The 26,271-nt window shown below is 53.2% G+C and overlaps 1 long non-coding RNA gene across 4 annotated transcripts in view; it reads right to left on the bottom strand.

The window, feature by feature from the left end:
* LOC102166684 (uncharacterized) overlaps window positions 1–26,271 on the bottom strand; it is a 411,372-nt gene that overhangs the window by 207,850 nt on the left and 177,251 nt on the right. For all 4 annotated transcript variants that reach the window (XR_014833423.1, XR_014833428.1, XR_014833426.1 and 1 more), the window contains one exon: window positions 11,981–12,047. This is a non-coding gene — a long non-coding RNA (uncharacterized LOC102166684). The remainder of the gene's footprint in view (window positions 1–11,980; window positions 12,048–26,271) is intronic.

Genomic DNA, 26,271 nt, shown 5'->3' with positions numbered 1-26,271 from the left:
GTGCTGTTTAGAATACATGAGGACGGATACTTGAGTTCCTCGTGATCAAAATCAAAAGAATTTGAAAGTCAATGCCCTAAGCAGGAAATCTCCAAAAGGAGAAAAGAGGACGTGGCTGAGGCAGGGAAAGACTTAGGGAAACACTTAGCCTCCCCCACCCCCCCCCCCAAAAAAAAAACAATGCAGGAGACTTGAGCCAGTCCTGGGAAGAGGCGGAAAACGTGCATCCAAGGCAGGGACATTTCAGGCGGTGGAAGGCAGCGAAGGTGTGCTGAGCAGCACGGAAGTGGAGAAGCCAGAAGTCCTGGCGAAACAGAGTTCATGGCGCTGGTAAGGGTGCACCTTCCTTGAGGAAGCGGGACGTGGGAGGTAAATAGGAGCAAAAGGACACACTTTAGTAAAACCCGGGCTGCGAGTCCACTTAGAGCTAAGGGAAGGCACTTGCAGGCCCCTGGGTGTGTCCCGTTCAAAGGGACAGAGATGGTGGAAGTCACAGTCCGGTTCTCGGGGATTAAAGATGCTGACAGTCCCGTGTGTGCTGCATCCTCCGCGTCCCCGCCTCTGCCGAGGACACTGAGGGGCTTTCTATGCCTTGGCTACAGGGACTGGCGCTGCAGTGAACATGAGGGTGGGACCCCTCTTGGGTGCCCTGTCTTCATTTCCTTTGGATTCACACCCAGAAGGGGGACTGCTGGACGGCAGGACCGTTGTACTCAAGTCTTTCCTCGAGCTGGCGACCTGCACCCCGTCACTACTGCTCATGTTGACACCTGAGCTTCATGAGCTTTTTTTTTTTTTGTCTTTTTTGCCTTTTCTAGGGCCGCTTCCCACGGCATATGGAGGTTCCCAGGCTAGGGGTCCAATCAGAGCTGTAGCCGCCAGCCTACACCACAGCCACAGCAATGTGGGATCCGAGCCTCGTCTGCGACCTACACAACAGCTCAGGGCAACGCCGGATCCTTAACCCACTGAGCAAGGCCAGGGATCGAACCCGCAACCTCATGGTTCCTCGTTGGATTCGTGAATCACTGCGCCACGAAGGGAACTCCACCCCTTTGGCATTTTCAAGTCGACTTTTTAAGTCATCATTTATCATTTATCCCTTCTCCCCACCTTTCCCCTTTGGAGGGATAAATCAGGAGTTTGGGAGTCACATACGCAAAACTACTGTATATAAAAGGCATCATCAACAAGGACGTTCTGCAGAGCACGGGGAACCCCACTCACTACTCCGTGATGCCCCATATAGGAGAACGAATGGATACCTGTATATGTATAACTGATTGACATTGCTGCACACCGGAAACAAATACAACATTGCAAACTGACTACAATAAAAATCGAAATAACCGCAATAAGTTATCATTGAAGGAAGAGATGTTTTTCCTACGGAGCCACTGGATGAAGCTACATTTGGTGGAAAATCCAAGGTCACGCTCTAAGCAAATGGGAACTGTCTTTATGTCCAGGGTTAGATGCATGAAGCAATTCATTTAGACGTACTTTGCTCCAGCCAATGAAGACAGCAGGGCAGGGCTGCCCCTGACACGGACTTGCTCCCCAGCCTGCCTCACCAACGCCCTGACACGCATCTATGTGCGTGCATACTTCGAGTGTCTACAGGTGTCCCTGTCACATAGGTGTGTATATTATTTATATTTTTTTACAAATATAGCTTATTGCATAACTCCTGGATCTAACCCTGCCTTCTCTGCTTCTTGAGACTTTACGCCACACTGACCCCAGGGAGCTCCTGCCGCCAGCCCTTGTTCCAAACAGATGAGGTTGGCTTTCCCATGGGAGGGGCCCCCCCAGAGGGGCGCGGCAGCTGGGGGTCCTCCCTAGAGGTCCTCCTGGGCCTCCCTTCGACCTCCGCTCTCCTTGGCAGCCTTCCCTCGTATATTGTGTTTCAGGCTCACAGGCGTCACCTGCTTTTACTGCAGAGATGGTGTTTGCCTCTGGAGTCGCATCCTCCTTGCAGCTTTGGGGTGATTTTAAGAGACGAGGCTGGAAAACGCCGACTTTACATAGCCAATTGGGAACTGGAGTCTCAGCAAAGTCTGAGTGACATTGCAACGCAAAGAGGGAAACCGCTCACAGGACGACCCCGAGGCCCGAGGCCACGGCCGCCTTCGGGGATGCGGGGCAGAGGCTGGGCCCGTGCGGGGCGACCAGATGCCGGAGGCCGGGCGCAGGAAGAGGCCGCTCCCCGGGGGCAGCACGCAGGGCCCGCGGCTCCAGGCAGATCAAGTGCGCTGCGATGACCTCACCCACGAAACCAGAAACTGAATCCTCACGAGGACGCGAGGCCCGTGCCAGCTGAGCCGCCGAGACGACTTCCAACTGGTGACGGTCTGGCATGTGTGTCCCCAACAGCGGTGTCAGCCTCAGGGTGACAGCAGGCGTCTGCGCCTCACTTTCCCTTTCGAGCGAAGCCTCCTTGATAAACCAGGACAGCTTCTCTCAGCCCCCTCAGTAAATAAAAACACTTTCTGCTTCATTTTTGTCCACAGTTCAGGCCAGATGGCGAAAGGCAAAGAGCGAAGAATGACCAGATTCAGGGAAAAAAAAAAAAAAAAAAACATAAGAAAGGGAAGAGAGCATGGATGTGAGTGTAACTCTGTGTGTGTGTGTCTGTGTTAGGTGTCTATGTGTGTGTGTCTGAGTGTGTGTCTTGTGTGTGTCTAGGTGTATGTCCATGTGCGTCTGTGTCCTTATGTGTCTGTGTGTTTGTGTACGAGTGTGCGTCCATGTGTGCCTGTGTGTGTTTGTGTATGAGTGTGTCCATGTGTGTCTGTGTCCTTATGTGTCTGTGTGTGTTTGTGTGCGAGCGTGCGTCCATGTGTGTCTGTGTGTCTTGTGTCCTCATGTGTCTATATGTGTGTGTCTGTGTTTGTGTCTGAGTGTGCGTGTGTGTGTGTTCACAGGAAGGACCCGTCTGTGTGAGGAAGGGCCCGACCCGCCCTGCTCTGCAGGACGAGCGAGGCGAGGACACGAGGGGCTCCGGGGATGAGAAGCAGCTCTGAGGGATGATGGGAGACAGAGCCCATGGGACGGCGGGACTGAAAGGGTTCCACCCGAGAAAGGGAAGCGTCCAGAACATCAGGATGAAGGGAAAATGCCCCGCAGGGCTCGGGTCCCTGCATCTCCAGGGCCCACCCCATTTCCCTCTACGACTCCAACCCCCGCGCGCGCGGCCAGCATCCCCCACCTCCAGGGGAGCAAACGAAGTGGGGGAGCCTCAGAACCGCGCAGGGTCCCTCCCAGGCCGAGGAGGGGACCGGGCTCTCCTGCCCTGTGTCCCCGTCTGAGCTCCACCACGCCTCCATCCTGACAGGGGGCAGAGCCAGACGGCTCAGTAATGACCTGTCCCCAAAACACCATCTCTGAGGCGGGTATTGTCCAGCCGCGTAGCCGTGTCTCCCTGCCTCACCTTCGGGAAAAGCCAGGGCCAGGCCTTCAGCCCTGCAGGGAGGAGCTCCCCGTCAGAGACGCTCCAAGGGCCCAGCGCTCTCCCACCCAGCCCGGCACCTGCAGGCATCACCGCAGCCCAGAACCAGGACCAGCCAGTGTCCTGCGGGGACAGGGAAGGGCAGTGCGGCCGGGTCACCCCCACCCACGGCCCTCCCGAGCGCGCTCCCCACGCCCCGGGCTTTCTCTTAACAAGAGCCAGGGCCGCCTTAGATCCCACCGAGTGATTACTCTTTCAGATCACGGAACACACTCCATTTCTCATTTTCATTTCATCATCAGCCAGCCAGCCGTGGGTATAAACACACTGTATTCCTGGGCTAATTTTTTTTTTTTTTTGTCTTTTTAGGACCACACCCATGGCATATGGAGGTTCCCAGGCTAAGGGTCGAACTTGCGCTGCAGCTGCTGGCCTACACCACAGCGACAGCAATGCGGGATCTGAGCCGGGTCTGTGACCTACACCACAGCTCACGGCAACACTGGATCCTTAACCTGCTGAGCAAGGCCAGGGATGGAACCTGTGTCCTCATGGATCCTAATCAGGTTTGCTACTTCTGAGCCACGATGGGAACGCCTATTCTTTATTCAAAATTGTTGAGCCCAGAGTCCAGACACCTGAGGCTGAGGCCCAGGTGCGGCCGGGCAGCTGGGCGACCTCTGCGATGTCGTTTCATCGCTTGGGTGCAGCATCTTCCTCTGCGCAGGCGTGGTTCGCCTTCACGCATCTAACAAACGCAGAGGAAGGGTCCACGCAGCCCCGGGCCACGTTCTGGGGATAAAGTGACCGGGCACCAGAGCCGGCGGCCCTGCTCGCGGGGCCTCAGAGCAGCTCGGAGGCAGATGTGGAAGAGGAAACACGCCATTCCCCGTGCAGGGTCCCAGATCAGATGGAAGGCAAACGCTGCGAGGGCCCCGCTGTCACGGCCCCCCACCCAGGCAGGCCCGCTCCCTGGACACGATCCTACACGAAACTTCCAGACGCCAGCACCAACCGCGGAGGAAGCGGGACCAGCTTTCCCAGGAGACGGACCGACCATCCGAGGAGTAACTTCCTTTCCCGTCTCTTCCTAGAAAAACACGTCCCATCCCAGGGAACGGGGAGCACGGCCCCCACTCAGTCCTCTGCAGGTTTCTCAAGACCAAACCGCCCCTCCCGTTCTAGCCCTACAGTAAGCGCCGGCCTTGACGCTGCAGAGTTGAGGTTTTGCCATAAATTATTGGAGGCCGTGTGTATTTCATCTCGGTTGAGTCAAGAAATTACAAGTGTCCTAAGACTCAGTGACAGAAGCTGACATATCAAAGGATTCACGGGAACATCAACAGAAAATAAATCGCCCTTTCACTGCCCCTCCCCAAACGAAATTCCTCATTTTACAAAGACCATGTAATCCTTGCATTTTCAAACAAACACCACTACACTATTGTTGTTCTAACGTAAGCTCCCATAAATCTTAGCCCGGGGAGCATGTGCGAGGCCCCCTTTTAATGGCCCTGCTTGAAGGGCTCCCACCTGACGTCATCCCGGGACAGCGTTCGAGGGGGATTACACGTGTCACTGAGGATGGCGGGTGGCGACTGGAGGACAAAAGCGGCCGAGAACGCGCCACCGGGAGCTACGTCCTGCATCTCCCCGCCTTGTGAATGGAAGGAGGAAGCAGCTATGAAATTAATTGGCCCTAAAAGCATGGAATGGTTATCTAATCTATGCACTGGGGGCTTAATAGCAACGCCGGTGTCTGCTGCGACACGCATCTGCCCTGCACGAGGGCCCAGGCACCCCCTGCCGTCTCTGAAGTGGCCGGGGGCGGGGACGGGGGACAGGGCGGGGGGTGGCGGGGGGTGGGGGTGGCATTCTTTCGCCTTGACCTTGCATTTGAAGACTGTGTTTGCTTTTCGACAAGTATTGACTTTACGGAGGGGCCAGCCGCGTCGAGCCTGATGCAGCACGCTCCTCCGTCAATTTTAAAGGACGGCAGGCTCGGGAGGTAGCTTTTAACTCGCAGACGTTTGAACAAGTTGGGGTGGTGGCATCATTCTTCAAAGCCCCAGAAAGCGCTGGTGCCTCCAGGGAGAAGGAAGAGCGTCAGGACTGCATGGCCACCCGACAAGACGGGCGACGGGTCAGCGCCCAGGTCCTTGTCCCGGGGCCCCTCGCTTGTATTTGTTCATAACCACAGAAAAGGCGCCGGCCCGCCAGGCTCAGCGCCGGAGGGAGAAACCTTGGCAACAAGAACCACGCCATCTGCCCTTTAAAAGGGCCTCCAAACCAGAGGGCTTCTGGAACCCACCACCTGCCCTCGGAAGGAGATGATTAAAACTGATCAGACGGCCTGGACCGCGTACAGGACTTGCTGCTGAGGGGTCTGGGGAGCCAGGGGGGCACCATGCAGCCCGCAGGCCGAGGTCGCCCCCCAGGGGCCCCCAGCCATGGAAGCCCATGCCCCCAACTCCTGCTGAGTCCTGGCTCTCGGACGATCCCGGGTTCACAGGACGGCAAAGAGCGGAGTGTTTTCAGGCAACGAAACTGCCACCTGGGCCCCTTCACAAGCAACGCAGGGCTCTCGTTGCCACTTTCTCTCCTGCCAACCAGTCAGGAGACGGCGTGGGAAGGAGGAGTGAGTCCAGGAGGCCTCTCGCTGCATGCCCGGGATGGACTCACGTCCAGGAGGGACCCACGTCCAGGACGGATGCACATCCAGGACAGAATACGTCCAGGACGAAAGGGGGTGACTCTCTTGTTCTTGGGAGGAAGGTCGCCACCCGACCCTGTTGACGGAAAGGTCTCTGCACCCACCGAGCTGCCCTCCAGACCGCCCCGCACCACGCCTGGCCCGCGTGGAGAGAGGCCTCGGTGGTTCACAGACCCCATCTGGGAAGGCCGTGTGTCCCGCACCCGGGATGCTGGTGGTCTGCCTCCCGGAGGCGTCATTGCCGACCGAGGCCCACCTCTGTGATGACGGCCCGGAAGCCGAGGCAGGACCACCCCCAGGCCGAAGCTGGTCCCACCCAGGACACGCGGAGACCCCCAGACTCCAGAGGCCCCCGGGCACCCTGTGCTCCTGGCCGACCAAGGGGCTCGCGCTGAGCCCGCCTGTGCTTGCTGATTTGGTACAGATGGAACATACGCCATTGGTTTAAAACTACTTCTGCCCGCTGTCACCCCTGCAAAGAGATGTCAGCACCAAACATCAGACCTACAGGTGAGACCAGAGTACAGACCAGTCTGGCCCAAGGAGGGGCAGCGATGCTGGCGGCCAGGGGCCGTCCTTGCTAATGGGAGCCCACCGTTGCCAGCCAGGGGCCCCTGGACGTCGGGGGAGGCCAGACACTGCCTTAGACGCCTGCTGACACGCGGCCGCAGGAAGGAGCCCCTGGAAGTCAGAACAGCTCCAGGGCCCCCAGCACACGCACCACAGCCTCCGGAAGCCCCCAGCACCCCTCCTGAAGAGTCTGCAGAGGAGGAAGAAAAGCCCCAACCTGCCCCCGCCCGAGGTCCCCCCTCCTGGTCCCTGTGTTTGTTTACATTTCGTCTGGCATTCGGCTTTAGACGGGTGTGAAAATGCCTGATGCTCAATCCCAGACGCAGGAACTACTAAGATGAGGAGGCCCGGTGCTGACCGAGCACCGGGGCAGGTGCTGCACCTCGGCGAGGCCGGGTCCATTCACTGCGGTCACGGCCAAGCCCACCTTGCTCTGCACGTGCTCGTTTCCCCATCACCCCCTCTCCCCCCGCCAACACCGCGGCGAATAAAATGCCAGGTCATAGGCTAAGCACTTTCCACGAACCACTAAATGATAATGTGATTTTTCCTACTCTTTCGATAAGGACAAGGTTAGTCGCAGAGTTAAATTGAGTATCCGGGCTGGGATACATACCTGGTCTCCACGACCTCAGCGCCGGGCCCCTAACTGCTGATGCATTCGTCACTGGGGCTCGTGTCCCTGGGGGTCCCAGGGAGCTTGTTGGTTGGCACATCAGGGCTCGTGCGGCGTGAGCTAGAGAGAGATGCTTGGCTTCGTGGTGCAGGCAGATCCCGTCCTGGGTCCTGGCCGAGCGCCAGTTTGCCCTCTACCTGCATCTTGCCCCACGTCGCTGGCTACACAGACCCGTCCCCCTCCTGACAGGAGAGGCCCCAGCTCTGCCTCTGACCCTCAGCCCAGGGGTCTGCTGGCTCTCCTGGCTGCTACGCACAGGGTCTGTGTAGGGTTCCTCAGGGGACCCTCCTGGGCCCTGCTCAGCCAGCGCACCCAGCCCACCTTGCTGGGGGAGCAGGTGCCTGGCCGGCCTGCTGCAGTGGGAGCGGGGAGACGTGGGCTTGTGCGCATCTGGACCCCTGCAGTTCTCGGGGACAACCGAACCAGACAATCTTCTCATCACTGATGCTGATGCTTTTGAAATTTTATTGTTATTTATTTATTTACTTATTTATTGCTTTTCAGGGCTGCACCCACGGCATAGGGAAGTTCCCAGGTTAGGGGCCAAATCAGAGTTACAGCTGCCAGCCTCCATCACAGCCACAGTAATGCCAGATCCGAGCTGCGTCTGCGACCTACACCGCAGCTCATGGCAACGCCGGATCCTTCACCCACTGAGCGAGGCTGGGGATCGAACCCATGTCCTCATGGATACCAGTTGGGTTCATGAACCACTGCGCCACAACAGGACCACAGCAAAGGGATTCAGTTCCTCACACACACACACACATCCATTCTTTTTCCGATTCTTTTCCCTTGGGTTTTTACAGGATACCCATGAGAGTTCCCTGCGCTGCACAGCAGGTCCTTGTTGGCTGCCTATTTTGTATGCAGTGTGTGTTTATCTGTTAATCCCAACTCCTAACTGGTTCTGGTTTTGACTAGAGGGGTGTGTGACCTCTGCCCTACCTGGGTCACTGCTGCGAATGACTTTTTCCAAACTTAGAAGGCATATCTGGTGCTCACCGTCATCTGCCAATGCCAAGCTTTCTGAAAGGGGGCCGAGCAGAGACCAGCCCCCCGACAATTCTGGCCTCCTCCCTGGATCTGAGCCTTGAAGCCGGCTGGACCCAAGGCCAGGGGGGGCAGGGGGTGACCCACTGCAAGGGGCAGGGGTGGGGGCTCTCTTCCATCAAATTCTCAAGAAAACATCTAGGTGACGCCGGGAGCTGCAGAGGAAAGCAACGTCTCACCTTCAATAAACCCCAGAGCCTCGGGAGATGTCAGTCTCAGGCGCTGAGGGTGTTCCGTGTCGGTGACACTGCTGCAGGTGACCACCAGCAGGCTTCCTGATGCTCCCTACCTGCCCGGCCCGGTGGCCTGAGGGGCTGCGCTGGGCACTCGTGGGGGCCCAGCCCTGAGAGCCGCTGCCCTCATTACTTCCCTCCAGGTCACCTGGACCAGAGCGTCCTTTCTCAGCCGAAGCTTCCACAGACGGCAGCTGTCGATGACCACGACATCCAGCACTGCTTGTCAGGGGGCACCACGTCACGGCCTCTTGCAAAATCGAAACAGACAGTGTCCGTTCGATCCGGAAAGCACACCCCATCGGAGGCGCGTCTCATTCCGTTCCGGCCAAAAGGAGAGACGAATAGAAGGCGCGTTCCTGTCCGAAGAGCAGCCGTGTGCTTCGGCGCTGAGAGCCCGGCTTTCAGGAGACGCGGGGAGCTACAGGTCTGTGTGGAATTCACAAGGACCCCAGAGGCTACGGCATGTGTCTCGCTCCCAGCCCAGAGTCCGCCGTGATGGAATGAAATGCTCGACTGCCGGGTGAAAATCGCTTTCTTTTTCCTTTGTGTGGAAGGCCGTGGGAAGCCGTGTAAAGCAGCATCCTCAGAAAGGCCCTCCAGCTACCCGCGGTCTCTATGGTGCCAAAGCGACACCCGTGCCTGAAAGATCGCACACCTCGTGGTGGCACCGGCACCAAAACCCATGGGACTCTTCCACCAGGGAAACCACAAAAACGGCATTCTATGCTCCGTCTTCTCTGCAGAAAAGAATCAAACTCTCGAAGGACCACAGTCACGTTTACATCTGTCTGGTTCACGGAGCGTGGGGCACCTCCCCACCCCCCGGCCACGCTGAGGTCTGCCACAAGATAATCTGGCCTGTGACACTTAAGGGGGAGCTGGTTTGCAGCCAGGAGGGTGAGAGGCAGGTACGCAGAGGTGCTGAGAGCCCTGGCGAAAAGTCCCCCCCCCCCAAAAAAAAAAACCTTCATAAAAGCTGCCACCCAGGAGTTCCCTGGTGGTGCAGTGGGTTAAGGACCCAGCATTGTTGATTGTGTCACTGCCATGGTGCAGGTTTAATCTCTGGCCTGAGAACGTTCATCTGCCTCAGGCACAGCCGAAAAAAAAAAAAAAAATCGGAGTTCCTGTTGTGGCGCAGCAGAAACGAATCCGACTAGCATCCATGAGGATGCGGGTTCAATTCCCGGCCTCCGTCAGCGGGTGGGGGACCCCGCATGGCTGTGGCTGTGGTGGAGGCCGGCAGATGTAGCTCCGATTGGACCCCTAGTCTGGGAACCTCCATGTGATGCAGGTGCGGCCCTAAAAAGACAAATTTAAAAAAAAAATCTGCCACCAGCAGAACTTACAAATGAGGCACAGGGTGCGGAGACTAGAGGTCACGAGGGGGGCACACCCCACAGTCAAACACAGACGTGAGCAAGCCATCAGGCCAGCAGGCGGCGTGACGGACTCTGCCTGCATCTTCCCTTAAACACCTGGGACGTGTCCACGGATCAGCCAGGAGGAGCAGCGGCTTTCATCGTCGGACGGCGCCAGCCCGGTATCCTCAAGACCCCGTGCTCCCAAAAAATGAAGCAAGGGGCTCTACTGGGGCCAGCGTGGGGGCGGCCCCCACCCCCCAAGGGCTCCTCTAGCCCCCAGCCTGGGGCTGCCTCCCCCCACCCCCCCTGAGACCGTGCCCAGGGGCCGCCCTGGCTGCTCTCACCGGGTGAGGCAGCAGAGCGCCAGTGGAGCGCCTGGTCCTGCCCACCTGTCCCCTGTCCCAGCCCAGGAAGACACGGGCGAACGCACAGCGCTTGAGAAGAAAACGATTCAGCGGTGCCTGGAGAAGGAGGCCACCACACGAGCCACCTTCTCAGTGGTTCTCCAGTCAGAGCAAAGCGCAAGGGGGAACGAGACACCTGAGGGTGACGCGCTCTGTCAGCGCTCGCTCGCGTCCTGCGGGGCCGCGGCCGGGATCTACGGTTCTTAGTGAACCAAGTGAACAGCCCACAGTGGGCACGGTTCACAGTCAGAAGAGAAGTCTTGGCTCTCCCGGCAGGCCCCCCAGACGACGGATGCAGGGGACAAGGTTGGGGACAGCCTCTCAGCCACGAGTCTAATCAGGCTCCTTCCTGCAACGGCCTCCACCTCTAACACGCAATTCAGAAAGGGGACATTTGTGTTCCTTTAACCCGCACTTAAGACCACATCCCATCATTGGTACCAGACTAGTGATGGATACACATGGGAGACGGAACAGCCTGAGATGCTCCCAGCCCGGGAGGGAGTCAGGCAGCAAATCCCCAAGTCAACACACACGGGCAAACACACCTGGCATGCAGAGAAACACGCATAAGTCTGGTGACAGGACGGGGGGGACTCGGGGTGCAGGGGCAACAGTAAAGATGATCTGGAAAGGCGGAGGAGCCAGCCGTGCCGGGAGGGAGCACTGCGTCCCGAGGGCTCCGGGAGGAAGGGTCGTGACACAGCTCGCGCACGCGCAGCCGGGAGCCACTCAAGCGGGATTTGGACTCAAGGGCAGGAATTCCTCGCCTGGGTTAACAATCCCACTGCATCAGAGAGAGACTTCGGGGGCATATGAACTTAGGGAAGATTACATCTGCATTTTTACTAACCTCTGGGACAACCAAACCTGTTACCAGTGAAACTAGAGAACATGGCACAGCCCTGGCCAGTGCTGAAGGCATCTCAAGACGCCCTTCAGGCTCAGCACCAGCTCAGAGGTCCTGAGCCTGTCTCTAGGTCTTGTAATTTTACCTGCTGCTCTAAAGAGCATAGATTACTGTACCACCAAGTTGGTTTGTATGTTTGAAACACTGCTGTTTCCTTTGAAGCAGCCTCTTTCAACCCATTTGTGTCCCCTTGAAATCGTGTCTTTTTTACTTGATGTGTTTAGAGACTTTACCCTGAGAAAGGGCCCAGAGGCCTATGGGCAACTGATCAAGCCATCAATAAGAAAAAGAACAGTAACTTTAAGAACCTCTGCCTTCAAACGTTTTCCACCAATCTTTAGTGTGATGGACGGATGAACAAAACATCTGATTTCTCCAACCATGCCGCCTCTTATAAAGCCTTTTTGATAATACCTGAATAGAAGTTTGTTCCAAAGTAACTCACCACCAAAAAATAGGAAACGGGGAAAGGCACCTCTATAGAATTAAAAAATGGTAAATCCAATGTTCGCTTATGATCAAAACCGTCTAGAAAATTACACGCAGAAGAGAAGGTTCCCAGCCTGATAAAAGAAATCATCAAGAAATTGACACCAAACGCCCTACCTTTGTTTTCTGAGACAGGAACCGCTGTTTGCCTTCACCGCTTCTGTTCGGCGTAGCCCTGGAAGGTCTAGATAAGGCAAGAAAAATAAATAAAAGGCTTAAAGGTGGGTACAGAAGACAGAAAGCTGTCGTTATTCACAGTCAATGCAACTTTGTAAATATAAAATCCAAGCGAATCAATCCTTAGAATTAATAAGTGCATTTAGGAGGGTTACTCGATTGTGGTCAATATATGAAAACTGCGTATCTCTCCACTGACAGCAAACGGGAATAACTTTCAGAAATGATAATACAGCGGATGCTGCAGTTGCCCTCTGACGCATCCCAGCAGCCAGCCTGACTTCAGCACAGCAGTGGTGGACAGTTCCACCCATTTCACTGGGCGCCACAACCAGCACACGGACCGGGGTCTGAAGCCACGGATGTCCTTTCAGTCTGAGCACAGAGACTCTCAGACGTGCAGGAGCAGACACACCCCTGGAGGCAGCCCTCAACCGCGGGAGGAAGAGCACCGTAGGCAAATGCCCCAGCCTGCTCTTTGGTGGGACAACCCTAGGACCCCTCCCCTGTTTTCTGCGGGACTGCGTCCCAGCCGCCCACGGCCCATCCTGGCTCACTCACCCCTCTTTGGTGGCTCCCCTCTCTTCCCTGTCCCCCTCCTGCTGCTCTGGTTCTCAGAGCTGCCTTCTCAATACATGGCCTGCTCCCATATCCTTGTCTCAGGCTCTACTTTAGCAGCGTATAAACAAAAACCATTCACGACGGCATCACATAATATTCATAACTATGAATGAGCCTTCAAGGAGATATGCAGGGCCCTCTGCAGAGAAATATGAAATATTATTATAAGAAAGAGAAGAGGAGTTCCTGTCACGGCTCAGTGGGTCACGCATCCAACTAGGGACCATGAGGTGGCGGGTTCGATCCCTGGCCTCGATCAATGGGTTAAGGATCCGGCGTTGCCGTGAGCTGTGGTGTAGGTCGCAGATGTGGCTCGGATCCCGCGTTGCTGTGGCTCTGGCATAGGCTGGGCGGCTACAGCTCTGATGAGACCCCCAGCCTGGGAACCTCCATATGCTGCAGGAGCGGCCCTAGAAAAGGCAAAAAGACAAAAAAAGAAAAAAAAAAAGATAAAGAAAAAGAAAAAAAGAAAGAAGGAGAAGAGCTAAGTAAATGGAAGTATATGAAGTATTCATGGATCAGAAGATACTAATCCAGCAAAACGGATCCATATAATACGTGCAATCTTAATCAAAACCCAAGAGGTTTTTTAAGAGAACAGGCACGCTGAAAATTCTAAGATGATTCAAAGAGCAAAAACTAGCCAAGATTAACAGGCTCTACTAAATGGAAGCACTTTCAAAGTCACAGGAATGAAGATGATGTGTTACTGGTGAGACAATAAACAACTCAACAATTAGAACCCAAATGACAGCCAGAAATAGACCCTGCCTTTACCGTGTCTTTGTATAACACGAATGCACCCCTGAACAGTGAGACACTATTCTTTTTAATAAAAGAGTCTAGGACAGTCAAACGTATTTGTAAAGCCTTGATGATTTCACCCCGTGCAGAGAAGTTAATTGCGTGGAGCTCGCAGAAGTAACCATAAAAAGTGAAACGAGAAAGCAAGCGTGTTGAAAATAATAGAAGGAAAAAGTTTTACTCTCTCTACTGATCAACTGATAATATGTTGTATATCCTTCGTTATTTTATTGGGAATTAAAGATTAATGATTACGAAAATAGTGCTGTTTACTACACGTTATAAATATCGGATGAACACCTCAGGTCTCACACCATGATGTTTCCATAGCAACGTCATGCCTCTCCTCTCTCGTGTCTGCTTGATGTGTCTTTGCCTAACCCCTTCTCACTGTTTGTTCAGATGGGTTTAAGCAGCATATCTTGTTTTTCTTTCTCAGCCAGGATAAAATGTTTGGCTTTTCATGCAAAATTTTAACCCATTTGTATTTATTGTTGTAACTAACATTTTCCTTCTCTTATTACATTTTATAATTTCTATTTTATGACTTCTTGTTGTTTCTTTGTTTTCTATACTTTAAAAAATATAATGGGAGTTCCCACCGTTGGCTCAGTGGGTTAAGAATTCGACATAGCCTGTGAGGATGCGAGTCCAATCCCTGGTCTCGCACAGTGGGCTGAGGACCCAGCACTGCCGCAAGCTGCAGCTTAAGTTGCAGATGCAGTTTGGATCCCGTATTGCTGTGGCCTCGGTGCAGGCCTGAAGCTGCATCTCCCATTCGATCCCTCCCCAGAATATCCACATGCCACAAGTGCGGCCATAAAAAGAAAGACATATATAATGGAAACAGGGTCTCACTTAACCAAAAACTGTCACAAACTAGAAAATATCTAGGAATAGACAACATCTTGGGAAAAATGCCAGGCACATATGAAGAAACATTTAAAACTGAATTGAGACAGAAAGGAAGATTTCAAGAGATGGAAAGAGAGAGCATCTTTATCTCATCTGTTAAGTGATTATAAAGCTGTCAACTTTCCTAGCGTTCCCTTGCGAGTGTCTTGCAATTTCATTTACAACTTAAAGAGTTTTGTTTGTTTATTTGCTTGATAGCTCTTTGTCTAATTAGCCAGATGAGTCTAAAATTTACATGAAAGCACAATCTGGCAAAAGGTATTCAGGTACCTGAAAATTTCAAGGTGAAAGTTGCACGGCCGGAGCTGAAGAGAACAGAGCGGGAGGATGCGAGAGGCAGCGGGCAGAAGAAGAGAAGCAGTCAGCTCGGCCGTGAAGGCACCGCTCAGGATGACCCAGGGCCTGGTGCTTGTCACCTGCAGAGATTTTGCTGCCATCGGAGAGTTGGAGTTTCACATTTCTGATCTGTCACTCAGGGTCAGGACAGCACCAACTGTGTAGCTGGGTGATGACACAAACTAACACACAGAGAGTCCTTGGGACTATGCGTGGTGATCAGGCTGCGGCTGTCACCCCGTGCACCCGAACACACAAGTGCCTACAGGGAAGAGGCCTGGGTAACGCCGCTTCACCCAAGCTTCCAAAAACTACTCGAATGAGCAAGTTTTTATAGACATAACTTCTCCTAAAACCTCGCGTAACCATGGCCTTAGGGCAGCGCAGTCCTCGTGGGGATAAGAACTTAGGCTACAACAAGGATGACAGTCAAAACCCACCGGGGAAAGGAGGGAGGGTTTTAAAAACAATACAGAAAAAAAGATAAAAAATAAATAAAAACAATACACAGAGAGCTTATTAGCTATTTCCAAAGAAAGACAGGACTTCCTTTTCAACTTTGTGTAAAAAAAAAATAAACTATAGGACACTAAGCTATATAAATTAAATGAAAAATAGACTAGCATGATATTGTAAATCAACTATATTCAGTACAAAATAAAAAAAACTAGAAAGAATAAACTACAATAAATAAGATACAATTAATTAACTAATTAAAAAGAAGCCACATCTGGGGTTTTTTTAACCCTGTTTTTAGCCTTGAGATAAAAGTCACTGGTATTAGGAGAGCAGCAAGAGAGAAAAAAAATCATAAGGGGACATCTTGATAGATCTATTCCATGACAATGTACAATCTCTGCAAATTGAAAGACAGCAATGAAAAGGAAAACTACTGACATTTAAAAATATTTGCAACTATAATCAACAGGAAAATTAGTAACACCGTGGCCCAAGTGGCAACTGGCACAAAGAGAGAACTGAAGAAGAAGAGACATCATATCCAATTGAATATCGTGAGAGAGGTTAATTCAAAGGAAACACTAAGGCAAGAAGATGGAATTTTCCCCTCTCAAGCTGGCATAGATGAAAACCTACCTTTGTCAGCTGTTTGGGGGATTCGAGGGTGTCACGTGCTGTGAGTCTGGGTGAAACCTTTCTGAAGGTCAGTTTGGAAATTATAACAAAAGCTTTCGAAATATGCAGCACTCTGATCTCTCAGGTGAGACAGCAGTTCTCCCCCGGCACCTTCCCCCACCCCCCGGCAACCAGATTCAAGGGTCAGAAGATGCTTGCAGAAGTCAAGTGCAGCGTTAGCAAAGACACCGAGCCGTCGGCCTGGCCTCCTCTGACGGCGTTCGAGAGGAGCCATGCATTTCTAACACTTAACCTCACTCTCTGCCAAGTCACAAGCAGCACCGACTTTTGCAACATTTCTGCTTTTGATCCGGTACAGCCTGTAAGTCTTTTCTCCCGATTATTTGATGCTTCCACGTGTGGCCTGAACAGACAACATAAGACGGACCACATTGCAGGCAAGGTTCTAAACTGTCCGTGGGAGCAGGTACACGTCCCTTGGGACCACCCTGAGGCTGGACGGGTTCTTGGGGACACAGTGCAGCTGAAATAAAGCAGTGGCCCGGCCTGCGTGGGTCTAACTCCAGTCTCGCTTGCTTCGCTTAAAGCCTCTGTGATGACAGCATTGGTGATCACTCAGGTGCTGCCCCAGCAGGAGTATAAGATGACAAGACAGAGCTGAAGTGATATCAGGAAGCCCAACATAGAAACTTATGATGGGTATTTTGGCTCCGGCGGGGACTCCATAATGCCTCTAAAATGCAATAGCAAATTTGTAAATCAAATCAAAAGTATGTGAAAGGAGCCCAAGAGTGGGAGAGCTAAGTGGGGATGAAATAAAAGAAGGAGCAACATATCGCATTGTGATGCTGAATTTCCAAGTGAGAGGCCAGTGTGCAGCAAGCCAACCCCTTTCTGGCAGAACCGCTTCCTCCCCACGGAGGACCCTGTGTGCCCCATCCAGGGTTATTTCAAATAGTCTTGGCCTCACGTTACCTTTGCTCGGGTCTTTTTAAAACCTGCCACTATGCAGAGTCCGTGCAAACAGGATTCCTGCGCCCAGAAGTCGAAGTCAGGGGCCACCCCCGTGACTGGGATACATGGCTGGGTGCAGCCTGTTCCCTCCCCAGGCGTCCTCCAGTCCCTCCCTCCCCTAAAAACCCGGAGGGTACATCGCACGAACTGCACCCCCCACCACCACCACCACAAATGCGCACGGGTAGCCACGTCTGTGAAGGGACGCCTGTGTCACATGGGCGCGCTTCTAAAGAGACGTCATCACAGCATCCTGGACACCGTGTTATTCAGGAGACGTACACACGGGGCACCCGCCACCCCTCCTGTCAGGCCTCGGCCTTCCTGCAGCCTCTGGGTCACGAAGGCAGTAGGTGCACCTGCGGGACCAGCCACGGGGAGCAGGTGTTTCCCACTCCGCCCACGCACCTCTGGGGTCTGCGAAGCCCTCGGGGTCTGTGAAGCGGCTCTCAGGCAGTGACAGTGTGGACTGAATAAAGGACACTGTTTTGACTGTAGGGGGACCTATAAGTGGACAAAAACGTAAATAAAAGCGCCGGGGTCTCCCCGGTGGTCAGTGCCAGCCCATGGAAGCGGCTGGTACTTCAGGCCGTGCGCAGGCCCTGAACTTGCTGTCCGGCTTGGGGATCCTGTGTCCCGGGCTGCAGGGCCCATTCTCCTAACTTGGCCATCCTGCGTTCCGGGAGCGAGGCCTCCGTGCCAACTGGAAACCCGAAAACAGGATGAGGGCCCCAGGCCCCACACCTAGAGGGGACGGCTGTCCCTCACCGGGTCTAGGCAGCATCTCCTCCCCGAGACCGGCAGAGCCTTAGGGATGGCCCCCTGCAGGCCCACGGCAGGTCCCGTCGGCACAGCTTTCACTGGCCCTGCCCTTGGTCACCCCCTGTTGGGTGCAGAGCTTTCTGGAGAATTTCTCATTCGGTCGCCAGCCTTGCCCACCCGGTGCAAGCCCGAGCCAGCATTTTGATCATTTCCCCAGATACAGCCTTTTTTGCTGGAAGAGTCTTGCCTCCAGTGGAGTCAAAAGCTGCCGGGCGGGCGGTGGGCCCTGATTTATGCCTCGCACCCCTCATCTCCAGCTTCCTGCGAGGCACACAGCAGGAGCGCGACGAGGGCCCGCTGATTAAGGGAACTTGAGCCATGAACGACAGCCCTCTTTGGGGAGCTTCATCCTTCAAGTGGGCCAATTAGCATGTCTGCTCCCATCACCGCTGATGGGGTATTGTGATCGCTCACGCCTACAATCAGCAGATTCAGGTGCTCATCACGGCCGACGGCCTTCCCCGGGTTCGAGCTTCCGAAGAGAGCGGTACAGTAAACTCTCATTATGCAGGAGGAGGGCGAGATGGGGTCTTCTAATTAATTAAACATTCGGGTCAGTACACAAAAGAACATATATATATGCAGAAGACCAGCTCTTACAAGATGAGAATATAATAAGATATACTCAGCCCTGAAATTACACCCAGCGATGTAATTGCATCATTCGGAAATGATCTGAAAGACCCCGCTTGGGTCTGGTGCGGGGGCGTGCGGGGCGTCAGTCTGGAGAGAGAACCTGTGATCCCAGAAACACAGCAAGTTCCAGGAAGAGGCTGTCTTTCCTGACCCCTGAAATGCCCGGGAGACATCCGTTTTAGATGTTCCAGAATCAGCACTGCTTTCAAGAACTGAGACTCTAGTTTCATAAAATTTCCTGGCTATTTTAATTCTGGAGAATGAATGAGGAGAAGGTTTGAGAGGAGATTCCCTGGGAGTCTGGGTGTTACAGGCTTTCCCCAGGCTCAGAACTGCATCTGTCTTTGCAACTTTCTCTCTATAAAATCCTGCTTTTGGTTGTGCGTGTTATCAGCCGTTTCAACAGAGACAGTCGTGAAATTTCAGTATATTTAATACAGCTTTCATGCAACTCCAATTTCTTATTCAAAGATTGTCCAATGAACAAAAATGATCGTGTCAGCTACTGCTCCCAGTGTTTCTAGCTGGGAATTGAGGTTTCTTGATGCTTATGTGTTCAGAAGTACACAAATAATGAGCATGGTTTTAAATGAATAAAATAACATTAAAGCGTCATGAGACCTGGAGTTCCTGCTGTGGCTCAGTGGGTTAGGAACCCAGCTGGTACCCATGAGGATACAGATTTGATCCCTGGCGTCGCTCAGGGGGTTCAAGATCCGGTGTAGCTGTGAGCTGTGGTGCAGGCTGGCAGCCTGGGACCCTCCATGGGCTGCAGGTGCGGTCCTAAAAAGAAAAATAAATCAATGATGAGACTCAGTCATCTGTCCTGGCCACACAGTGATAGATGACCAAGGAGCCATAGAAAAGGCAGGTCCAGACTCGGGCCTGAGACTTTTTTTTTTTTCTTTTTTTGGTCTTTTTGCCTTTTCTAGGGTCGCCTCCTGCAGCACATGGAGGTTGCCAGGCTAGAGGTCCAATTGGAGCTGTAGCCACTGGCCTATGCCAGGGATCAAATCCACATCCACGTGGGATCCGAGCCGAGTCTGCAACCTACACCACAGCTCACAGCAACGCCGGATCCTTCACCCACTGAGCGAGGCCAGGGATCGAACCCGCAACCTCATGGTTCCTAAGTCGGATTCATGAACCACTGCGCCACAATGGGAACTCCAAGACTTTTTTTTTTTTTTTTTTAAGTGGACTGGCATGGGGTCCAGGCAACCACACTTTGAAGAGTTGGGGAGACTCTAACCAAAGATAAAACCCAAGACTGTGATAGAAAAACAGGGCCTCCAAATGAAATACTCATTAAAAGGAGAAATATGTGTCTTATCCAGACCTGAGCGAAGGCCACACAGGTCTATGCAAAGCTGACCACGCCCAGTGGGGCGGAGCCGGTCCGTATGGAGAACTTGACCTGCCGAAAGGCGGAGGGAGTCCATGAACCCTGAGGTTCTTTTATTTTCCCATCTTAATACACTTGCCTCCCTTGATTCTCGAGATGTAATTCAACCCTTAAAGAAAAAGCTATCCACAAACTCTTCTCATCTTTCTGTTCATGCAGAAGTGGACAAGTTCCTCGTCAAAGGCCCTGAAAGCAGAAACAGCGTGTAAGTGGTCCCCACATGCTTACCCCGGACGCCCACGTCTGTGAACAGACACCATCGGGCGTGTGTCTGGGAGGACGTGGCATTGAAGGCTGCCTATCACGACATCAAAGCCGCTGAGAGATGAAAGGGCCTCCCTTCTATCTGCATCATCAACACGTTTTACATATTACGATATTCCAGGAATCTTTCATTTTAACAGGTGGAAAAACGAGGACAAGAGGCCCCCGTGCAAAACCCAACGCTCACTTGTGGTTGGTGACTGAGTTTACGGGGCTTTGATGGAACCCCTGCAATCAAGGGCCGTGGCAAAGTGCGGACTTGCCTGGCTCTTCAGAGGGCACGGTGTTTACCAATCCCCGGTCGCGGGGATCAATCCATCCTCACGTGGGCACAGCTGCACACCAACGTTTAAAGGGGCCGTTTTTATTTTTCCTTTTCCCAGGGGCTGGAACCGGGACGTTTCAAGCCGGCTTGGCGCAAGGGAGGGTGTGGACTGCCGGGTCCGGGACAACAGACGAGGGACCATTTCTCCTGCAGGTCTGGGGACCCGAAGGCCCGGCGCCCAGATGCAGCAAGGCATGGCTTCCCGCTTGTCCCCGGTGGTCTCGGCACGGAGCCCCCATGGGAAGCAGGCGGTGGCATCTGGGCCCTGGTGCGGGAGGGCAGGGGCGACAAGGGCACTGATTAAGGGCGAGTGACGAGCAAACCGCGTGTCTGCCTGTGGAACCTGGAACTTGAGAAGGAGCCTCACTCACGCTCCCTGGATTCCTTAATGACAGAAATGCTTCTCTGAACCGGCGGTGGCGACGTCCGAAATAAGAACGCAGCTCCTCCTCTGCAACCTTGCGATCCGCTTTCCCACAACGAGAGTAAGCACAGGGGGCACCGAGGCTCTTCTGTCCGATGGATGGAGGCACAGCTATTTCACCGACGGGGTCTCTCAATTTCAAACGTCCCCCAGCCCTGTGACTGCTGTTCTTTTCAGAGATAATATTCTGAATACGGGGCACCTGGAGATATTTAAATAAGTCTGCTATTTCATGAAAAGGAGGCGAGACATCATGAAAGACAACTCTTGTTGTTTCGCTAAAGGTATGAAGTACAAACCACCACGTGGCTTCCTGGGCCGCACTTGACCTCTGAGCAGGCAGCAGGGGCAGGTGCGAGCGGGTCCCTCAGCTACACTGACCTGGCCCGTTGAGCCGCATGTCACGTCGAGCCGCTCATGTATCGGTGGGCATTCATCCTGGTGGCATTTTCTGCGAGACTCCGGGATATGCCCACGAAAGGTAGGGAGACAGCCGCCCTCGGAGGCCTGCGCTAAATGGGAGGCGTGATCGGAACCAAAGAGTAAATGGGACAGTTTTCTGGTGACCGCTGGGAACCGCATGTCAGCTTAATAAAGACTTAAACCCGGCAGCAAAGGGAAGGGAGGGCCAGGGAGGCATGGCCTGAGGGAGAGGCTGACCCGTGGGGCTCTGGCTCCAGCTCCCTGTGACTGCCCATCCTCGGAGCTCAGGGCTGAGGTAGGGCGGAGGGGCGCCTGGGCTCTGGCTGGGGGAAGGACACGGGAGAAGGAACACAGACTGAAATAGTCCAAGGAGTCACCGCTGGCTGATACCTTTTCAGCATGTGTTGGGGGTGAATCTCACTGCTGAGACGTCTGGGGTTTCTGGCACCTGATGACGACATGATGCAAGGGTGCTGCCCCAGGGCCCTTCTCTGAACCATTGCCGACTGTGCCAGCCTGGGTGCTGGGCTGGTCACGGCTGAGCTGGAACCAGTGTCGTCAGGGACCACGGGGCTGCCATCGGACCCCAGTGACAGAGTCCCCAGGCAAAGAGCTCCACCTTGTCCCCCGCCCAGGCCACTGCCCGCACACTGGCGCACCCAGCACCTGGCACCCCTTCAGCAGGGCCCACGGGGCTGTGGCACCAGGCTTAGAGTGAGGGGGCGGCTCGACGTTTCCTCCACACACCCACCCTTCCAGGCCTTAACTCCGGGGTCAGGTCAGGATGGACGCTCTTCCGTCTGCTCTCGCGCCCTCCTCCCCCTTCTTCCCACGAGCCTGCCGTCGGCCGGGTCAGCTGCTCACACCCTGGGCCCCACGTCCCGAGCTTCCTCTGCCCTGGACACCAAGTCCTCACCGCAGACCAAGCCCTCCGGAGGGAGCGGGAGGAAAGGGTCTTGGCGGAAGACCCCCCGTCTCACGGAGCCGGGTCCGCGATGGCCTCGACCCCACAAACATCGTCCTTGGATGCAGGTTGGACAGGGTCCTTAAGTTCCACTCCTGCTGGAACAAGCCCAGTCCTCCAAGCAGAAAGGAGAGTGCAGCTCAGAGGGTAACGAACCCAACTCACATCCATGAAGACTCAGGTTCGATCCCGGGCCTTGCTCGGGGGGTTAAGGATCTGGCGTTGCCCTGAGCTGCGGTGCAGGTCACAGACGCGGCTCGGATCCTGCATGGTGTGGCTGTGGTGTAGGCCGGAGGCTGCAGCTCTGGTTAGTCCTGGGACCCTTCATATGCTGCGGGTGTGGCTGTAAAAAGTAAAACAAACAAAAAAAGGGGGGGTGGATCCCACAAAGGAGAGGCCACAAAGGAGCGATGAGGGAGACAGCACGCGCACACGCATCTTGGGTGTTCCTGTAGGTTGCTTGTATTTACTATCAGCAGATCACCAGCGAGGTCCACACAGACGGGGCAGAGTCCGAACTTGGCATTTAAGAAAGAACAGAATGGGGGCTCCCCTGTGGCACAATGGGTTCATGATCTGAGTTGTCACTGCTGTGGCACAGGTTCGACCCCTGGCCTGTGAATTTCCATGTGCACGGTGGACAGAAAGAAAGAGAGAGAGAAAAAAAAGAAAAAGAAAGAAAGAAAGAAAGAGAGAGAGAGAAAGAGAGAAAGAAAGAAAGAAAGAAAGAAAGAAAGAAAGAAAGAAAGAAAGAAAGAAAGAAAGAAAGAAAGAAAGAAAGAAAGAAAGAAAAAGTAGAAACAGTGGACCAGAGAGGCCACGTGGAGACAAACTCACACAGAGGCCCAGGAAGCCAGCATGACCCATGTAAACCATCTGACCGCGTCCAAGGCAGGAACCTGCGAAGCCACGGAACTTCCCCAGGTCTGAGTTTTGTCCACAGGGAGGCCCGTCACCTTAACCTTCCAGCCGATACGAGTCTGCTTTGCAAGAGCGGTTATCACCAAGGCTTCGCAGGCTCCCGGATGCCAAACAGATATTCCAAAGCTGCTCCCAGGAAAAGAAAGATTCAACTTCACCAGCCACCTGAGGCTGGCAACTGGGGTCATGATGGTATCATGAGTACCGTAAAAAAAGGACCACAAATAGCGACTACGCAGCGGAGCGCAAGTCAACACAGCTGTCCAGACTGTGAACTCAGGATGCTTCCTGTTAAATGGCCCTGCCTCCCTTCCTGCCAGCATCCCTACAACTTATAAGTCAAAAGACCATGGAGCAGAAATGGGCACAGCATTGAAAACCTTAATTTAAAACTACAAAAAAAAAAAAAAAAGACCATGGAGCAAACAGCCCCCCTCTTAGCAACTGCAAGTGGCTTTTGCTCTGGGCCCCATCCACACGCTGACACTACATGGCCACTTGCTGCTGCCACTCGAAGTGCCCCACTGCTTCCCAGATGCCACAGCCATAGGTCACAATACGGACACCTGGGTACAGACACCTGGGATCCTCCCAACACCCCCCTCCCCCCAATGCCTTTTGGCGTCTTCCTTTCCCGTGGGCACAGATGCAGTGGGGGTGGGAAGAGAACATCTAAAGTCTAAAACCCCATCCGTCCAGGAAGCCCACAAGCTCAGACCTGCTCCCTCCCCTTCACACAGCATGACGCCGAGACCTACGTCCTCCTGAGTCCACACGGTCGCCGGAGCCACTTCTTGGCGAGCTGGCCCAGCTCTGAGGTGGAGCAGAAATTAGACATGCACCAGACTCTCCTCCAGGGTGCCCGGGGCTGCCGTGCCTACCCCCCATTTATGCAGGTGCAGGCTGTAACCCCACATGCCGGGGACCTCCCAGGACAGTTCTCAGCACCTGCCTGAACCCCGAGACCTGGCAGTGACCAAGACTGAAGCAAGCCAGAGACATCGCAGCCTCCTGCCTGGACCATCAGAAACGCACACGCCTCACTGGACAACGAACCTGCGCGACTCCAACTCCCCGCTCAACGATGATGAACCGCCAAAACATTTTCCAAAGTGACGATGCCACTTTACATACCGGCCAGAAACAGACTAGAATTCCCAGTGGTCTTTTTCAATGCCACTCGCCCTCGTGGGTGCGGGGCACGTGCCCTGGTGACTTTCATTGGCATCTTGCCGATGACTCCGACGCCGAGTACATCCTTAAGGGCGCATTTGGCCAGTGGGGAAGTGACTGCTGCGTCTTTTGCCTGTTTTTTAAAGATAAGCTATTTTTTTTTTGTTATTGTGTATAAGAATTATGTTCTCGGTGCAAGTTCTTTGTCACTAATATGCATTAAGAATACTTTCTGGGAGGTCTCGTCATGGCTCAGCAGTAATGAACCCGACTAGTATCCGTGAAGATGCAGGTTCGATCCCTGGCCTCGCTCAGGGGGTTAAGTAAGGATCCAGTGATGCCATGAGCTGTGGTGTAGGTCGCAGGTGCAGCTTGGATCCTGCTAGCCTGGGAACTCCCATATGCCTCGGGTGCATAAAAAAGAAAAAAAAAAAAAGAAAGGAAAGAAAGAAAAGAAAAGAAAAGAATACTTTCTCCCAGCCTAGATTTGCTCATTCTCTTTTTTAAACTGTATTTTTTAATGAACGGGAAGGGTTTTGTTTTTTTTTAATGAAGTCTAATCAAAATGCCTACGGACAGAGAAATGGATAAAGATGCAGTACGTATGTACAAAGGAATATTAGCCATAAAAAAAAGCATGAAGTAATGCCATTTACGGCAACGTGGGTGGATCCAGAGATGGTCATACTAAGTGAAGTATATCAGACAGAGAAAGACAAATATCATATGCTACCACTAATATGTGGACTCTAATAGAAAGCAGGGGGTTGGGGCTGACATACACACGCTACTGTATCTAAAACAGACCAGTAACACGGACCGACCGTATAGCACAGGGAAACTCACTCGGTCCTGTGTTAACAAGATGGGAAAAGAACCTGAAAAGGAATGGATGTGTGTATAACTGATTTACTTCGCTGTACACCTGAAATTAATACGGCTTTGTACGTCAACTATAGTCCCATAAATTTTGTTTTTAAATTTCTCTGAATATCATCTTCTGTGTCCTGTGCAAGAAACCTCTGCCTACCTCCTGGCTATAGTCTCCGGGGTTTTCTTTCAAACACGTTATAGTCTGTTTTACTTTTCTATGTGTGATCCATCTCAATTTTTATTGATGATGTGAGGTAAGCCAAGGTTCTTTTTTTTTTCTTTTCTTTTCTTTTCTTTTTAGGGCCTCACCCGCGGCATATGGAGGTTCCCAGGCTAAGGGTCTCATCAGAGCTGCAGCTGCCGGCCTCCACCACAGCCACTGCAACACGAGATCCGATCCACGTCTGCGACCTACACCACAGCTCACGGCAATGCCAGATCCTTCACCCACTGAGCAAGGCCAGGGATCGAACCCGCAACCTCATGGTTCCTAGTCGGATTTGTTAACCACTGCGCCACGACGGGAACTTTTTTTTTTTTGTCTTTCTGCCTTTTCTAGGGCCGCTTCCACGGCATGTGGAGATTCCCAGGCTAGGGGTTTAATTGGAGCCATAGCCACTGGCCTTCGCCAGAGCCACCGCAACGCCGGATCCTAGCCGTGTCTGCAATCTACATCACAGCTCACAGCAACGCAGGATCCTTAACCCACTGAGCAAGGCGGGATCGAACCCGCAACCTCATGGTTCCTAGTCGGATTTGTTAACCACTGCGCCACGACGGGAACTTTTTTTTTTTCTTTTTTAATGCCTATGTGGGCATCAAGTTGCTCCAGTAATATTTGTTTAGAAAAACTTACTTTTCCCATTGATCATTTTAGCTGTCCTGGTTAAAAATCAACTGACCATATAAATGTGGGCTCTAGCGTCTCTATTTTACTCCACTGTTTATGTAAATATTCTCAGACTAAAACCACACCATTTGCTATATTTCTAGGAAGTCATAACATCTGAGTAGCATCGGCTCTCATAATATTTTCACCAGTCTTTCTTATGCTTCTACATGAATGTTAGACTCAACTACTTAAATTTTTATTGTATTAAGAGGGGGATTGTGCTGAAAATACAGATCGAATTGGAAATGAGTGACAAGTTAATGACACGGAGCCTTTCGACTTTTCATGAACATGGTATGCGTCTCTTCGTTTGCTGAGGTATCC

This window comes from Sus scrofa, chromosome 18 (assembly GCF_054392235.1).
Source record: "Sus scrofa isolate SSC_HxYL_T2T_F1_AM1 chromosome 18, Sscrofa_HxYL_maternal_Yorkshire_Landrace_v2.0, whole genome shotgun sequence".
NCBI lineage: Eukaryota > Metazoa > Chordata > Mammalia > Artiodactyla > Suidae > Sus > Sus scrofa.
This window is presented reverse-complemented; position numbering and strand designations above follow the sequence as displayed.